Source organism: Silurus aristotelis, assembly GCF_946808225.1.
Source record: "Silurus aristotelis genome assembly, chromosome: 1".
In the NCBI taxonomy this organism is placed as follows: domain Eukaryota; kingdom Metazoa; phylum Chordata; class Actinopteri; order Siluriformes; family Siluridae; genus Silurus; species Silurus aristotelis.
In genome coordinates this window covers 33438757-33457771 of record NC_139574.1, presented here as the reverse complement: position 1 = coordinate 33457771, position 19015 = coordinate 33438757, and the positions used below count along the sequence as shown (strand labels likewise).

Sequence of the window (19015 nt, the reverse complement as noted above, 5' to 3'; positions counted from 1 at the left end):
AACAATAGAGTGAGGTCTATGAACCATTCATAAATCATCATGCATAACTCACCAGCCTTCTAGAAAGCTAAGAAATGCAAATGCTTAGACCGTGTCCAGTATGCACGTTTTAGTATTACAGTGTATGTCCTGCTAAAAACAGCTATGTGCCTAGATGGAAGAAAATATATTTTTGTCTAAGTAAACACTTGGCTTTATGGGTAACAAAGGTCTTAAAAATTTCCTGCCACTCTACCAGAGGAGTGTCCTGGTGCTGTCATTTGATTTTGTGACTATGCAATATTATTAGTTTCATTAAACATGGAAAACTAAGGTTATAAGCATTGGGTTAGTAGTTGATATGCTAATACCTGTCCTACCTCACAATTAGTACAGTTGGCTCAAACACTATCATTAAAATGCTTGTCTAATTAGAAAACGATCTGTTACTATATTGTATTTCTGATTTGTCAATCATCTGTATTATTATTATTGTTTATTTAATCGGATATGTTTATTTTTATTTTTATTAAGCATCATTGTTTTAACTTTTATGTACTGTATAGCATGAAATTAAAACAAAAAAATAAATAAAAATGTTGTATTTAAGTGTGGCACAATGACCACTGTCTCGGTATAGACACTGGCCTGAGAGTTTATAGCTTTACAGTAAGTGAGCACATATTATTTGATAGTACAGTGCATCCAGCAAGTATTCAAAGTGCTTCCCTTTATCCTCATTTTGTCATGTTACAGCCTCATTTCAAAATTTATTAAATGTATTATTTTTCTCAAAATTCTACAAACAATACCCCATAATGACAATGTGAAAGAAGTTTGTTTGAAATCTTTGCAAATATATTACAAATGAAAAAAATGAAAAAAATCACATGCACTTAAGTATTCACAGTCTTTGCCATTGTGATCAGGATAAATTATGTCCCATTGTATCTGTTAAAACCTTTTTTGACAGTCAACATCTCAGTACATCTGTCCAAAACTGAAAGAAAAAAAAAAACATTAGCACACTGTAGGCATTGTACTTGGCCTTGGGTGCATACTAACATGCCTGGGCATGTCCCTGCATCTCCTTTCTGATTGACCCAGAAATTGACAGTAAAACTATTCACTTTTGTACACTATAATTCCAAAAGTATTGGGTCACCTGAACTTTCCTCCTACATGTGGTTCTTTTCCAAACTGTTATCACAAAGCTGAATTCACTTAATTTGTAAAGGACGTCTTTAGATGCGCTATTATAAAATTTTGCATTCAATTGAATTTGGAAACCCAAAACCTGTTCCAGCATGGCAATGCCCTGTGCACAAAGTGAACTCCTTGAAGATCTGGTTGACATGCTTTTGAGAGGAACATCCTGATGCTGTTCTTTACATTGCTTTTATTAATTTACTATTTACTAGATGTATTTGCAGAAGCCATTACACACAAACCGATGCTGATATGAACATGCTCCAAATTGAGGGAACAAAAGGGGCCTCCGTGTTTTCCATTCTCCAACATCTGAATCATCAAATGTGTCATCTCATATAGACATGTTATAAGAGTGGGGCTTCAACAAAGTAAAAAAATAAAATCTAAAAGCTATTATTTAATTTATAAATTATACTCCTGCCAATCTTTAAAAGTGCTTACAATTCCAGATGAAGATAAATTCTCTGCCAAAAGCAACAAAATGTGCAATTTGGCCCAAACTTTTGGACACAACTGGATATCTTGGAGATAATTTCATCCATATGGAGTAAGTCTAATAAATACTGCGTCAGCACATTATGAGCTGTGTTCTGTAAGCCTGTTAACTACACTGATGGCCTTTTTTCAGGCCAGTCTTGTGACTTTTTATATAGGTCATTGTTTTGCCAGTAATGATTTAAATTTTCATAATTTGCTAAAATAATCAAAATCTGATTTACATACAATTTGCACATTTAAATGTATATTTGTACTGTGCTTTTTTTGTAGTTGATGAAAGTTTTAAGGCGGAGGGTTTTGAGAATTGAGCAATGTCATACAATGCAAACCGTAGGTGATTTTTTTTTTTTTTATATATATATATGGGTCTTAATAGTTTGAATTTAATGTTAAAACAAGTAAACTTTCTTATTGTCTATTTATTGTTAAATGACTGAATGACAATTCAGTCATTTAAGTCATTTAAGTATAATAAAGATGTAATAAAAATGGACAGTGACTTGTCACAAAGTGTTTGCTGTAAATGCTTTGCACTGTCACAAAAGTACGACACTACGATTGAGTATGTATGATCATATCTTCACTTGTGAGATGCTGTCACATCCTTTTCTGTTCATACAATAGTGAGGTCTATGAACCATTCATAAATCATCACACTATTGGATGCTACATGTAGGGTATGCCTCCAATACAAATGCCCCCCCATTACTAGTCCAGAAAATGTATTGTATGTACAATACATTTTTATGTATCGTCTTTATGTACTGTATAGCATGAAAATAAACTAAAATTATTGAAAAAAATAAATACAAATGTTGTACTTAAGTGGCACAATGCCCACTGTCATAGTATAAGCACTGGCCTGAGAGTTTATAGCTTCACAGTAAGTGAGCACACATTATGTGGAAATACAGTGCATACAATTATGGAAATATAGTGTCTATACTCCCCAGCCACCGAGGGGACACCAGGACGAGATAGACTGTGTCACTGGGAACTCAAAGAGAGATATTACGGGTGAAGAGGAGAGCCAAGTATGGGCTGTTCCAGGCCTGAGAATGAATCACCTCTAGAAGACACCCTCGTTCTGACAATAATATGACTCATCTTATGGTGAACACACTTACTGTGAAAGCACACATTTATTGTTAAATGTTCTATTGACAAAATGTGTACAAAAGTATAATAAAGACGTAATCAAAATGGACAGTGACTTGTCACAAAGTGTTTGGTGTAAATGCTTTGCACTGTCACAAAAGTACGACACTACGATTGAGTATGTATGATCATATCTTTAGTTGTGAGATGCTGTCACATCCTTTTCTGTTCATACAATAGAGTGAGGTCTATGAACCATTCATAAATCATCATGCATAACTCACCAGCCTTCTAGAAAGCTAAGAAATGCAAATGCTTAGACTGTGTCCAGTATGCACGTTTTAGTATTACAGTGTATGTCCTGCTAAAAACAGCTATGTGCCTAGATGGAAGGAAATATTTTTTTGTCTAAGTAAACACTTGGCTTTATGGGTAACAAAGGTCTTAAAAATTTCCTGTCAGTGTGTCCTGGTGCTGTCATTTGATTTTGTGACTATGCAATATTATTAGTTTCATTAAACATGGAAAACTAAGGTTATAAGCATTGGGTTAGTAGTTGATATGCTAATACCTGTCCTACCTCACAATTAGTACAGTTGGCTCAAACACTATCATTAAAATGCTTGTCTAATTAGAAAACGATCTGTTACTATATTGTATTTCTGATTTGTCAATCATCTGTATTATTATCATTATTTAATTAAGCATTATTGTATGAACTTTATGTACTGTATAGCATGAAAATAAACTAAAATTCTTGAAAAAATAAATAAAAAGGTTGTACTTAAGTGTGGCACAATGCCCACTGTCTTAGTATAGACACTGGCCTGAGAGTTTATAGCTTCGCATTAAGTGAGCACACATTGTGTGGAAATACAGTGCATATAATTTTGGAAATATAGTGTATTTTTATACACCTTTTCTTAAAAAAAAAAAAGAAAAAAGAAATAAGTCAGAAGTCATTATCAGTGTAAAGCTGCTTGGAGACAATGTTCATTGTTAAAAGCGTTATAAAAGGCATAATTTAATCGAATAATGAAAAAAACTCTTTTTTTTTTTTTGCCAGTCAGCATCTCAGTACATCTGTCCAAAACTGAAAAAATAAAAACATTAGCATACTGTAGGCATTGTACTTGGCCTTATGTGCATACTAACATGCCTGGGCATGTCCCTGCTTTTCCTTTCTGATTGACCTAGAAATTAAGAAAAAAAAAGAACCATTGTTTTATTTATTGACATTATTGCATGCTTCATGTAGTCTATGACTATAATACAAATGTTTTTCCCCGCAGCTCAATGTGCCTTCTGTCTCTTTTTTGATCTGCAACGTGCCTAATTATTTAAGTTCTAATAAATTAAGTTATAATTATCTAATTATTACTCCCGAACCCTGAATCCGGCCCGGGTTTAGCGTCGTACCATGGGGCCGGTGGGCACAACGTCACTGGTCGGAGTGCCTGAACTGGAGGGGGTACGTGCAAAATTATCCTCCTGCTCATTTCTCGTTTTTGCAGATAGCAATATTTATAAAACAGCGTGCTTTCACACATCAGAGGTTGTAAATGTTTTAGTCAAATATCTGCACTTGACTTTTGCCTCTCTATGTCTGGTGATGCTAAGTCATGTGATTTAAGGGAAAGGTAAAATAAAGCAGAAGAGTAGATGCGGACACACACACACACACACACACACACACTAGGTTTGAAATGATGTGTACTATTTGATGAAACAGGAGCCATATACTGTAATGAGATACTAAAGTATACATCTCAATACAAACGTTGGCTTTGATACTACTGATATTAGGATTGGTCCGTCCAGCACAGAGATTAAGGAAGGAAGGAAGGAAGGAAGGAAGGAAGGAAGAAATTGATTACTTTCATCTCGCTCTGCTTCTGTTTATTCCCCTTTCGAGGACAACCCGTGAGTCTTCTTTTCCTATTTACAAATTAAATGACTCGGTATATCGTATTAGGAATCCTGAAATATAGACATCGGTTCTGTGAAACCCGTCCAGGGGTCTTCATTAGTGTCCATGGTCCGGACAATACAATTATTTTAATTACATATAGAATTAAAATATAACGCACCATAATGCAGAATCAATGGGAACTGTTCTATACCCTCTATACCTTGTGTTATAGCTTAATAAAAAGATGTAGGGATTAAAAACGCTAACTGCTAAATGCTTCCAGCATTCTTTTGTTGTGGGATTTTTCTGAATGTATACATTATATTTATGTAGCACAAATATAGCTTATTTATATTAAAATAGCTCAGCTAAAATATGGAATAACTGCAATTTTGTATTTAAAACATGACAACTTGAATATCTCCAAACATTTGTACACATTTATTGCGCTTTGTGTTTGCTAACCAGTGCCAAACTCTTTTAGATTTAAAGTGCTCTTTGGAGAGTAACATCATCTGTGACAGCATGGGCAACGTCACCTTGGATACTCCTAGACTTTATGAGAGGTATAAACACTGTGATTGGAGTTCTAGAGATAAGGTAAATACAAATAGTATATCCTTTTTAAATAGGCTGGAACAGATACACATTCTGCTGCAGTGCAACTGTTATTCATTTGTATTTTTTCACTTGTAGGTTGACACTAATCAAGCCATTCTAAACCCTGAGACACGTGTTAATGTCAAATGCGAATCTGATGAAATTCGTGTGAAAGTGCACTGTGATATTCCAAAGGTAGCGTGTGTAATTAAATCAAGTTTTTTTATGGCACTTTTCACAATAGAATTTGTCTTAAAGCAACTTTACAGAATGTAAGAATTATAAAACAAAAATTTAAAGCAAGCCTTGTGTGACTATAGAAAGAAAAAACGTCTTTCGATGATGTGAGGAAGAAACTTTGAGAGGAACCAGACTCAAAAGGGGAACCCATCCTTATTTGGAAAACAATACTAACACTGGAGAGTGTGTTTATGAGTAATATCCTTTCTGCAGTCTTAGCCAGTCAGTTGAAGTTGTTGAACCAGGTCCTCCAGAGCGGTAAATTATCTCAATACATTTGATTTGACACCAACTCCTCCGTGCAAGAGCCTCTCTAGATGGCTCAGGATCCTCACGGGGTCGGCATGTTCTCTTTAAAGGTCTAAAATCTTCATGAGGTGGGATCCAACTGGAGCTACTGCAACCTCTAGATGCCTCAGGATCCTTGTGGGTCGGCATCTTCTTCGAGATGTCTCACAACTAAAGCTTCGGATGGATAGAAAAAGAGAAGCAATGGAGAGTAATTTGCGTACCTCCTTGTTCATAATATTAACAAGCACAAGATGATCATATGCATTTGTTCAGATAAATTGTAGCACAAGGTTATGTTGTGTGTTATGTGTACACCTGGCTAAAAATCCGTCTTTACGCTTAAATCGGGTCTGTCTGATCAGGTGTTTCTAATCGGGTGTGTCTAAGCCTTGAACACTGTCAGGAAGACTATTCCAAAGTTTAAGAGCTAAATGTGAGAATGCTCCACCACCTTTAGTGGACTTTGCTATTCTAGGAACTAATAGAAGTTTAATTCTAGGAACTAGTTTTGAGATCTCAGAGAGTGTGACCGATTGTAGCGTGTTAGAAGATTGCTAGATACATGGGCTTAAAACCATTTATAAAAAAAACCCAAAAAAAACATTGTTTATTAATGATGCAGGAAAGCCACAATTACAATAGTCCTGTCTGAAGGTCTTGAATGCATGAACTAGCTTATCTGCCTCAGATACATATAACATGTTTCTTAGCTTAGAAATATTTCTAAGGTGGAAGGAGGTTGTTTTTTGCAATAGGGGTGATATGATTTTGAAAAGACGAAGTTGCTGTCTAAAATAACATTCAGGTCTTTTAGTATTGAACTAGTTATAGAACATCATTCTAAATGCAAGTTGAATTAATGGAGCTTCCGTTTTCTGATTTCTGGACCGATAAGCAAAAATGTCTCCAGGTTACGTATGTGACCATGGTTCCCAGAGGGAACGAGACGCTGCGTCAGAAATGCTTTGGGAACACCTCTGTGTTTTCCATGCTCTGAATCATGTGTATAATCAGTCCGCGGCATCACTGGCGGGGTGACGTCATGACCAGGAAGCTAAAAAGAACATGGAGTGAACCCAGCGCCAGCTTCTGAAAAGGGAATAAAGTGCTGCAGGGATGCAGGTAGTGTGGCATAGAGATGCAGCATCTCATTCCGACAGGGAACCATGGTTACATATGTAAACTGGAGACGTTTTCCTTTAGGAGCTCGAGCTGTGTCATAAACGCTTTGTGAACGAGTGTCCAATCAAGCCAGACTGACCAATCCCTGCCTAATGTGGACGGGCACAGCTAGAGCAAAGGACAGAGAGAGCCAGGAGTGGCACTGAGGTCAAGGCTATAGAACCTGACAAAGGTCAGCGGAGTGGACCAGTCCACAGCGTTGCAAATGTCCTGAAGGGAACAAGGCCTTAGAGGCAGCCACACTTCGAGTGGAGTGCGCTCTGACCCAGAAAGGAACAGAGAGACCAGAGGACTCATAAGAGGAGGAAATAGCATCCACAATCCATCCGACTTTCTCCACAGTTCAGCTCCAGGGTGCTGCGGAGAAAGCGTGTCACCAAGGATTTTTTACCCAGCGACTGTCCCGCAAGGGGGCCTGACAGGCCACAATGGCGGACACGTAAACATTCAGGGTGGAAAGAGGCAACCCGAACTGTTCTTGAAGGAATTCCAGCACTGACTGGGCAGTTAACTAAATATAGGCAGTGTTGTTTACACTATGCAGTGAAAAGGCGCCACCTCACAGCATATGACATCCTGGTGAAGGGAGCTCTGGAATGAAGAATGGTCACTTCCACCTCAGGGTCCACAGCCATAGCCTCTAGATCTCTGGGCAGGGGTGTATTATTGTACCCACAGTCTCCGTCCCAGCAAACTTTCTTTAGAACTCCCGGGAGCAGTGCAACAGGGGAAAGGCGGTCAGGCGCAGCCTCGGCCAAACCTGTATCATGGCATCCAGCCCTAGAGGGGCTGCGGGTGTAAGGGAAAACACGAAGGGCAGTGCAATGTTTTTTGAGATGCAAACAGGTCCACCTGATCTCTGTGAAATTGATCCCAGATTTGCTCCACCACTTTGGGGTGAAATCGCTATTTCCCAGGCCTCAGACCTTGCCTCGAGAGGGTGTCTGCTCCCTGGTTTAAGCGGCCCGGGATATACGCTGCCTTCAAGGAGAGCAGATTTCTTGGGGCCCACAGGAGGATCTGCCGTGCCAGCTTGTGCAGGAGGCGAGATCAGAGACCAGAGATTGTTTTGTGATGCCCAGGCATTCCTAGCACAGGGCCCTGAGTCAAAACCCGGGCTCTCTCTACACATCTAAGGCATGTAGGACTTAGCACGTGACCTTGATTGTACATAATTTGTTTTTGGTTGCTTTCATAGTAAAAAAAAAAAGCAAAACTCTCCTACCTTCACCAGACAAACATATACAGAGAGCTTCCTGAACAACAGTAGCTGGTGCTGGTTTCACTCTATGTGCTTTTAAGCTTTCTTGTGACGTCACCCCAGCGGTGACCACATTCCATTGGACTGATTATACTAGTGATTTAGAACGTGGACAACACGTGGGCATTCCGAAAGCGTTTCTGAAACGACTCGAGTTCCTAAAGGGAAACTCTGTCTTGTCAGAATTTAATAATAGAAAGTTATGTCTCAACCAATCTTATTTATTTATTTAACTTTTAATAGCCTGATTACATTTACAATAGACTATTACAGCATTTCATAGTTATCTAGACTAGATAAAAAATTGCTTCAATATTATTGACAGATTTCACTGATTGAATTTTGTGTTTCTTTATCTTTAGCACATCGAGCTTCTAGCTTGCTTTAAGAGTGAGTAACTACTCCCATTCTTTTCATTTTTTTCAAAATGGGAGGGGGGAAAAGCTTACCACATCTTTCATCAAATTTTTTAAATGAGTGAAATAAACCTTTCTTACTTTCAGTCAATGAAAACAATGCTAAATCCATCGGATGTGGTGCTAAAAAATGTAAGTATACATATAAAAAAAAATGTATATATATATATATATATATATATATATATATATATATATATATATATATATATATATATATATATATGTGTGTGTATGTATGTATGTATGTATAAAAAAAATATATGTATAGTATTTAAAAAAATATCTGCTACACTATGTATTTAGGAATTCCATGGTGTTAATTTTTGAGTAATTTTCTACATTAATTTGGCACCCAATTTTTGTCTTGCATCACACTGTACATTGCAGTATATCACCTTTAAATGCACTACATTTTCTTGTTTAAAAATCTTTTTCTCTATATGCATGGTCTCATGGCAGTGATCATACCTGTGTGTCTGTGGTGCTGGGTATACTTATTATAAGACGCCAAGTAAGTATAAACATTATAATAAAATTCTAATGTTATTGTATGTATTAGTTAAATGCATTTAGCTTGGGATAACATTTATTTGTACATTTTCTCTATATTGTTTGACTGTTAATATTCATAAGTATATGCTATTGCATGAACAGCAACAATTCTAATAAGTTATTCTGTTCCAGAGGGATCAAATTATTGAGGAGATTCCTGAAACTACTGAAGCTGGATCAAGAACTAATCAAGCCATTGACATTTTGGTAAAAGCAAATTGTAAAAAAAAAAAAACAACTCAGAACTCAGTTGTGCTTAATAGCAAATTAAGAGCATTTCCACATGCACAATGTGAGAAGCACTCAAAGGATTCTGACAAAACAGCTATGTACTGTAGCTGTTTGTAAAAAGAAAACCACTAGGCTGCATAAAGATTGGATTCTTGAATTATGGAAAAGGTTATGTGGTCTGACAAGTCCAGAGAAACCCTGTTCCAGAGTGATTTATAAGCATTTATAAATCATTTATAAATCTTACTCGGGGCCTTAATTATGCAAACAAAGTAAACAATGCTGCTGACATGCTGTACTAGTGAGGACACATAATTAATCATTTATTTATTAGTGTTCTGGGCTTTTGAGATGTGTCAGGCATTTATACTGCACAAAAAAAATACTCAGGTAATGAGTCACACTTGTGGGTGGATATGGTCACTTAGTTAGCCTTTTTAAATTGCATTAATTTGCTAAAAATGCATTTTATTGCTTTTTTGCAAATTCTTTTTTTCACTATGTAGAAAATGAAATAGACCAATAAAAAACACATTTAATCTAAAAGACAAGTAACCGTGTTTTTTGTGCTGTATTTACTTTAGGAGAGAAAAGAGCCAGAGACAAGAGAGCAAACAGCATCTGCATGATTACTGATTAAAGGTAGTTTATGTTCTCTCTGAGCATTCAGTCATTTCAGCTATGAGGACTTTTTAAGGTGCCACGATTTAGAGGTAAATATTGTGTGTATTATTTTTTTTTTGCTGTTACAACTCAGTCTAGGGTTAGGTTGCTCAGAGTAACTAGCTTGGGATTCAAGAATATGAGATATTTATAATGTAATTTTTTTTTTATAGTTTTATTTTATTCCTCTGTATTGTGAACTGTACATGCATATATACACATTCTATATCTTCAGGAGACAAATGAGTAACAGCATAAATTACATGATGATGTAAAAACAAAGTGATGGATGGAGGTTTGCAAGCTCCAAATGCTCCTTTGTATGAAACAAGGGGGCAAGGTATCACCTTGTGTCCGTCTCCTCGTGTGTTGGTGACCATTTGCTCATGATTTAAACAATGATCTGGGAGAATGCCAAAGCTGTGTAATACCTTTTGGTATTTCTATGATAATGCAGTGGTCTGAAAAACCACTGTTATCTGTTATCTGGGCTGGGCAGCTACTTCCCTTACATGTTTTGTTTTTACCTATCACCTGAGTGCTTTGTTCTTCTTCGGAGGGACTGCACCTCAAAATGTGTATAAAACCACGATGATTAGTTCTCAATCTTGGACTTGGTGACTGCAGGGCCGAAGCAGTACCCTCTGTAGGCTCGTCTGCAGTAAAGACTACTGCTAAAAGATATCCAAGTCTCCTTTACTGAAAAAGGTTTACAACAGGAGCCAGGAACGACCGACACAAGTTGTTGATATATTGTAAAACATAACCACTGACAGTTGAAGTAAATAACACTGATTATCTCTTCATCATGGCATCTGTTATTGGGTGGGATATATTAGGCAGAAAGTGAACTTTTCTCCTCATTGATGTGTTAGAAGCAGGAAAAATGGGCAAGCGTAAATATTAAAAGCGAGTTTGAGAAGGGCCAAATTGTGATGGCTAGACGAGTGGCTCAGAGCATCTTCAAAGCTTCAGTTCTTGAGTGCTTCAGTTCTTGTCTGCAGTGATCAATATCTATCAAAAGTGGTCCAAGTAATAAACAGTGGCCCTGTGGTCTGATCCAACAGCTACTTAGCTCAAATTGCTGAAGTAGTTGATGCTTTTAATGCTTGACCGTTTAGGATGGTTATGGCAGCAAAAGGGGACCAACACAATATTAGCCAGGTGGTCATAATGTTATGTCTGTTTGGTGTATATAGCTGTACAACAAGGTGACTTCAGGGTGGGCCAAAGCCAAAATAATACAGAAAGGATTTCTAATAATTTTGAAGCTTCCTTACCTTCTTTACAGTTTATCTTCCCTAACACATAAACCAGAGAGGAAAGGAACAGACCCAAAAGAAATGGCAGCTACAGATAGCGAACCATGTAATGCAATGTGTACAGGGATTTATATATACAGTAGAGAATATACCAAGCTCAAAGTAAACAAAAAAAAAAAACAGGACAGGATAATCACAAGTGTACAATCACTTCTACCCCTCCACCCCTTCACATTGTCTCCTCTTCCTCTTTAAATATTGTTTGTTGGTTATTGATGTCATCACCAGGAGGCAGGATCCAGGTAAGATAGGGCAGGCCGAAAATGCTGATATGGAGCTGAATCGGCACACAAAACATGACACAAAACACACATGACATAGCTGACACTAGGGATGTTCATCTCTATAACTGAGGCTTATGCATAGCCAATGATACAATACATTAAATATACACATGAAGCAGCTACTGACCCAAAGCGATATCATTCAATCCTATTACGATGCAGTGTGATCCAGTTTCAATTTGATTCAACACAATGCAATACGATTAAATTGTAAAATACAATGATATGCAATTCAATATGGCACAAATAGTTTGCTTATATTCAGGGGTGCAATTAACAGTTTTAAGGGAGGTATGCAAGACAGAATTATGGGCCCCCATATATATATATATATACAGTACAGACCAAAAGTTTGGGGACACCTTCTCATTCAAAGAGTTTTCTTTATTTTCATGACTATGAAAATTGTAAAGTCACACTGAAGGCATCAAGGGCTATTTGAGCAAGAAGGAGAGTGATGGGGTGCTGCGCCAGATGACCTGGCCTCCACAGTCACCGGACCTGAACCCAATCGAGATGGTTTAGGGGTGAGCTGGACCGCAGAGTGAAGGCAAAAGGGCCAACAAGTGCCAAGCATCTCTCGGGGAACTCCTTCAACACTGTTGGAAGACCATTTCAGGTGACTACCTCTTGAAGCTCATCAAGAGAATGCCAAGAGTGTGCAAAGCAGTAATCAAAGCAAAAGGTGGCTACTTTGAAGAACCTACAATATGACATTTTTCAGTTGTTTCCCACTTTTTTGTTATGTATATAATTCCATATATAATTCCACATGTGTTAATTCATAGTTTTGATGCCTTCAGTGTGAATCTACAATTTTCATAGTCATGAAAATAAAGAAAACTCTTTGAATGAGAAGGTGTGTCCAAACTTTTGGTCTGTACTGTATGTATTCAATGTTATATTATTAATAATAAAATCATTGTTATTGTTAAAGAAATTTAATAATTTGCTATTGCATAATGTTACAATATAAATGATATAATGAATATAAATGAATATAAATGATTTTCATTTTTTAATTAAACATTTTCAAAAAGACAGATGTATAAAGGAAGAGAAATGTAACATATCAACCGACTAAATACCACAACGAGCTTCTAAACACATTTTAACTTAAGCTGTAGACAAACCTCATGCGTTTAATTTTATTCATGAGTAAACACTCTCTCGAAGTCAAAAAATAAATAAACATTTTCATCCTATATTATTTACAGGGAATTAATTTTATTTCACCACAGTGTTATTATTTAAAATATATGTGTGTATGTAATTTTTACAATTTTTAAATTTGAATTGATGATTCTCTTGGGCCCATATGCCTGGCATACTCTGCACCCCCCTAACGGCGCCCCTGCTTATATTCAGTGGTTCAGCCAGACATCAAATCATAAATTGATTCATTGATCCTATTCTGTATGCATATCAACAGATTCATGCTCTTTCACACCACTAATAGCAGCTGCTTCAAAAAGTATATACATTCTGTATGTAAATGCAGTTAGGTTTATAGCAGAAAAATGCTTTAAATACATTGTTTCATGCTTATGCTTACAAAAGCTCAACAAGCATTGAATACATTTGTAAGAATACAAACATTTCCTAATTTTTTTAGATCAGCAAGCATTCGCAAACCACAACACTTTTTGTTTTTTTTATACCAATGTTGGATGCTTATTTATTTTATGCTATGTGTCATTCATATTACATTTTAGGTATTATCTAGAAACAGCTTAGACACCCTATGTTAGAGGGAAGGTGCCTCCCCTGGTGTTGTTTTTGATAGCTTAGCTTAGTGCAGTCAGCTAGACCGTTCATCGGGTTCTACCTCTTTATAATTGACAGGCAACCACTCCTATAGTAGGAGAGAAAAGAGCCAGAGACAGGAGAGCAAAACACAAGGGGTGGGGAAGAGAGAGATAGGGGGGATGGGGGATTAGGGAGAGGGAAAGAGAACCACACAAAAGAACACATATGACACATATGACATAGGTACTTTCCTAAAGACTGAAGAGGAAAATAGTCTGAGCTATGCATTTCCTATACCCATGTTCTTCAGATCAGGAGAGCTTAATTGTGTTATCTTTACTCACTCACTCACTCACTCACTCACTCACTCACTCACTTACTCACACACACACACACACACACACACACACACACACACACACACACAGATTTTTTTTTATCTCAAAGTTGGATTACCCTGCCAAAGAGCTAGGATAAACAATAGTCAGATTCTCCAACATAATTACTTATAACTCACACAAAGAGGCATTTAACCTAAATGCAGTGTTTCCTCACACAGAAAAATAGGGGTATTGTTTCTGTACTAAAAACGTTGGTTTTTTTTCTTCTTTGACGAGTTTGTTCAAATTAATTAACTTTTTTTTTTTTTTTAATCAGCAACAAAATGATCTGTCCCATAAGTGTTTTTTTCTTACATCCATTTAATGAAATATATTTATAACTCAATGTACTAACACATTTCTTTTTCTTGCCTTTTCTGTGGTCACAAGATATTAATAATTACATTATTATGCAGAGTGTTAACCAGTCTAAAGATTGAAAGTGAAAGGATCAAGTTTTATATACCATTCTGTGCTTTTTTTTTTTTAACAGACACTTCTTTGTGAGAACTTGTCAATTGCTATTGTTGAATATGTCATGTTATCCATCCTGGGAGTTTCTCAGTTTTTCCATAGATAGTTACTGTAACAGTAAAGTCAGATAAAGCAAGAGGTTCAGATTACCACTAAAAGATATAAACTTTCACAGCTGTGATTTTAGGCTTATAAGTGCACTGAAATCTGAATGCGAGGTTTAAACAGCTACACAAGATGGATATTATTGCCAGGTGTGAACAGGAACAAAGATAGCCCTTCTGCTAACACATGCACTGTTAAATGTGAGATTATTGGGCCCAACAGGAGAATTTTAAAAAGGTAATATTTATTTAAATGAAAATTGTTTTTATTCAATGTAACAGAATTTAATACAAACCGTAAACGCAAAACGTAAACGTTTGATAGCCTTTTGGTCAAAAGCACAGGCTCTAAAGTTGGGAAAAAAGTTTTTTAAGAAGGGTGGTCAATAATTATCGATAATTAATGTAACCTCTGATTAAATCGTTATTACAGATTGTGGTGTGATTCTGTGCATATTCTGTACTGGTTATACCCAGAACATAAAATCTATCTACCTAGTTAACATAAATTAATAGAACCAATGAGCTCTATGGTGAGCAGGTTATAAATTCTCAAAGCATTTGGTATTTTCAATGTGATGTGGACTCATCTAATTGGCATTTCCTTACACTCAACTGACAGAGTGCATTTCCTCAATAATATTTTTGTAGAGCAAAGTACAAAATTTAATGATTTGACATCTGATAATAACCAGTAAAGAATATGCACAGAATCTTTAAGAGTACACAGTAGGAAAAGGGAAGCATTGTAACATTTTCCACTGATCATAATTTGAAGCTCTTTCCGCTTCTCTCACAGGATTGAATGCTTCCAGTTAGTGGTTTTGTGGTCATTCCCTGTGGCCTCACTTTTCAGCTTTGAAAAAAATACTCTATGGAAAGCAGGTTATAAATTCTCAAAGCATTTGGTACTATCAACGGTCAAAATGGTTCAGACCATACCTAATGATTGTAAAGCATTTTATAGTTTGTACAAATTGCTAGTTCATGTATATTTTATACCAGTGATGTGGACTGCAATAATGCTATGTAGAACATAGTACAAAATATAATGATTTAGGATTTAACAGGTTTACAAGAAATGAATACAAATGTACATCTTAACATTCTGTGCTTTCAGTTCAATTTAAAATCAAGCATAAAACCACTTACCATCAGTTTGCATCTGAAGACTGCAGTAAAAATGTAAGTCAACTTGGTTAGTTTAGAGACAGATAGACAGAGACAGACAAAGACAAATAGAGAAACAAAGAGACAGACAGAGGACAGACTGATATACAAAGAAAGACAGACAGAATATTTGAATACTGAATATTAATTAGCTTGAAATTACATTTCCAGTTCCAGTTTACATAGATTCTGTTGTTATTATGAATACTGTTACTAAAACTGTTTGTGTTTTTTTTTTTTATATATATTCAGTCCAGTCTAGGGTTGGGGGCAATGCAGTCTAGGGTTGGGGGCGCACAGTCTGAATAAAGGCATGGGGTGGTGTATATATAATTGATGGATGGAAGTAAAAAAGTTTCATAAAACGGAAGGTATATTGTAGTATGTAAAGTACAGCACCGGGTTAGACTTCAGGGCTGACCAAGGCCAAAATAATAAACAGAAACACTTTTAACAAACACTAATTATCTACACACAAAACCCAAATGAATTACAAAACACTTCCCTCACACCCTCACAACAAACTCACACCCAACAGAAATGGCAGACACACCCCTACTACCGGTGAACAAAAAAAGCACTTTTGCCTGTTAATGTAATACAGCCCTGGCCAAAAGTTTTGACAATGACACAAATTCTGCAACTTTTGGCCACTGCTGCACACTTCTTACTGTCCTTGGTCAAATGTGGGGTACTTTCCTATTTCTCCAGTAAGTAAATGCTTTGTTTTGTTTAAGGTAATTATGACTTCCTCTTTCTAAAACAAAACAAAATGAGCACTTTCTAAGTTTGCTTTGAAAAAATCAAGAGTTGTAGTCTTATTTATATTAAGTGTGTAGATTTATTCATTAGACTAAAAAGCACTTGTGTACGTCGCTCTGGACAAGAGAGTCTGCTACATGCTGCAAATGTAAAAATGACAAATAAAAATAAATTAATAAATGTAAAAAAAAAAATAACTTTATACCTATATTTTAGAAACCAGATTACATTTACCCTAAACACATTGGACAAGACAGTTTCTCCTTGCTTGCCAATGTTTGCTTCTGTTATTTTCTTATATTTAAAGGTGCACTAATCGAAATAAAAAATAGTTGAAAGTTTTTTACACATGTAAAAGAAATAAATGTATAAGATTTTATACTTCCTGTATATTGTGAGTGACAGGTGTCTCATCCAATGATCGGTAAGTTTCCATTCACAAACTATACCTGCCTTTTGCGCTTTGTCTGAATTGTCGTTGTGTTTTCGGATTTGTTCATTTGTTTTTGCATTTGTTATTTTGCTGTCGAATTCGTTATTATGTTTTCGGATTTGTTTAATTTGTTTTCTGATTGGTTATTTTGTTTTTGCATTCGTTATTATGTTTTCGGATTTGTTCGTGTTTTCTAATTTGTTCTTTTGTTTTCCGATATGCGTTTGCGATAACTTGCACTGAGTCTGTTACATCAGTGGTCCCCAAACCCCCCGGCCGCGAACCTGCACCGGTCCGTGGGTCAATTGGCACCGGGCCGCACAGAGAGAATACATAACTTACATGATTCTGAACGATGTTTTATTTTGGAAATTGACCTGATTCTCTCCGCCACATCTGTCTATGACTCACTCTTGATGCATGTGAAGATGCCTCGGTCACATGTCTTACCTCCTTCTTAAAGGGGCTCCGGCCACTAACACTAATACATTACCGCTAAATTCAAACCCCCAAGCGAGCAAAATGAACAAAAAAACAACACGATGTATTTACGTTTATTAATATATTTCAAACATATCAGTTTTTATGCTGGTCGTATCATTTTATTTTGTTGTATTTATCCGCCACACCTTAAAGTCCAGTCCGTGAAATTATTATCCGACATCAATCCGGTCTATGGCGCAAAAAAGGTTGGGGACCACCGTGTTACAGCGCTGTGGAGGAATTTTGTTCCACTCATATATACAGAATTGTTGGAGGGTTTTAGGGCATGAACCGCCTTTTTAAGGTCATGCCACAGCATCTCAATAGGATTCAGGTCGGAACTTTCACTAGGCCACTCCAAAGTCTTCATTTAGTTATCCCTCAATAATAAAAACCTTCGTTTAAAAACTGCATGTTGTGTTCACTTGTGTTATCTAAGGAAAATAAGAAATCAGGAAACACTTTTTCACACCACTGTATTAAGAGATATGATTTACTTGCTGTAAGAACATGTGCAAAATGCAATCCTCTGACGTCACTGTATTTTTATGATTTTTTTGGTTTGTTTTGTATAAATAATGACGTGTATTAGCTTTTTTTTTCGGCTGTAAACTTTTAGAATTTATATTTAGACTCGACACTAAATGCCTGATTTGATATCACAGCCCACTCTAGTTGAGGGGTTTGTTGGTATGCGTGTATGTATAGTAATCAAGGATGATGTTCCGAAGACTTTATAATAGAAGAGAATAAATCGGATGTTATTTAGAGTTTAAACAGAGCAGACAATAAAAACATTTCAGCTGTCAAGGTGCCTCCTAGATAAATAGTGCTATAGTTACTACTAAAAGAGATTTATTTTAACTAGTAGATAGATTTTATGTTCTATAGGTTTTTTTTTTACAATTATGCATTCATTCATTCATCCATTTTCTCCCGCTTATCCGTAATTCGGGTCGCGGGGGCAGTAGTCTAAGCAGGCCCCCGCCTTCGACTGCTGCCCAATCCTCACAGCACCGTCCCTTACGGTCCCTCCTGCAGGTGGTGAGCCCACAGGAAGACAATTATGCATATATTATATAAATATTGTGCATCAGTTTAGCTTGGTTACCAATCTGATGGTGACATATGTATATTCAGAACTGTATACAAATGTTTCCGCCTATTTCTTTTAGTAATTTTATGAATATTTATAGAAAGTGCTTTTCAAGAATTGGAATTAATCGAAACTAAATAATGATTTATCAGCATATGATGTGATTTTATCTCTAAGATGATCAAAATACTGTCTGAAAAATATCACATTGAACAAGGCAATTTTTTTTTTTATAAAGTTAAATAAAGAAGATATAAAGAAGGCCAGAAGCAGCATGATTTTTTACTTTTTAGACTGTGACTTACAGGCAGGAACATGAATTTGCAAAAGCGCTTTCAAAATGAAGGGTACAATTAAGACTACAGTGAATCCCTGTTGTACAAGCAACTAATAGTGTGAGCAAACAAAAATAGTCATAATGCAGAATAAAAAGAGGAACAAAAAGAAGGAGATTCTTCTTCCAACTTCCTTCCTCTCGCACTATTCACCAACATCTCAAACTAGCAATCAACCACTACACATTATTAATAATGTATTTCTTTATGTCAATACAGTCATTTGCGGTGTATTTGTTTGTTATATATAAAAAGGCTACAAATACTTTTTAACTGCAGAAATAA

The 19015-nt window shown here is 36.2% G+C and overlaps 2 long non-coding RNA genes across 2 annotated transcripts in view; one reads left to right on the top strand and one right to left on the bottom strand.

Moving 5' to 3' along the window:
* Nucleotides 1–708: 708 nt before the first annotated feature.
* LOC310725358 overlaps nucleotides 709–19015 on the bottom strand; it is a 32314-nt gene continuing 14007 nt past the window's right edge. The window contains exon 5 of the long non-coding RNA XR_014533338.1: nucleotides 709–979. This is a non-coding gene — a long non-coding RNA (uncharacterized lncRNA). The remainder of the gene's footprint in view (nucleotides 980–19015) is intronic.
* On the top strand, nucleotides 4234–10021 carry LOC310725340. The gene is made up of 7 exons (XR_014533336.1): nucleotides 4234–4710; nucleotides 5184–5299; nucleotides 5396–5494; nucleotides 8636–8663; nucleotides 8777–8821; nucleotides 9152–9203; nucleotides 9377–10021. It is a non-coding gene; the product is annotated as an uncharacterized lncRNA (long non-coding RNA).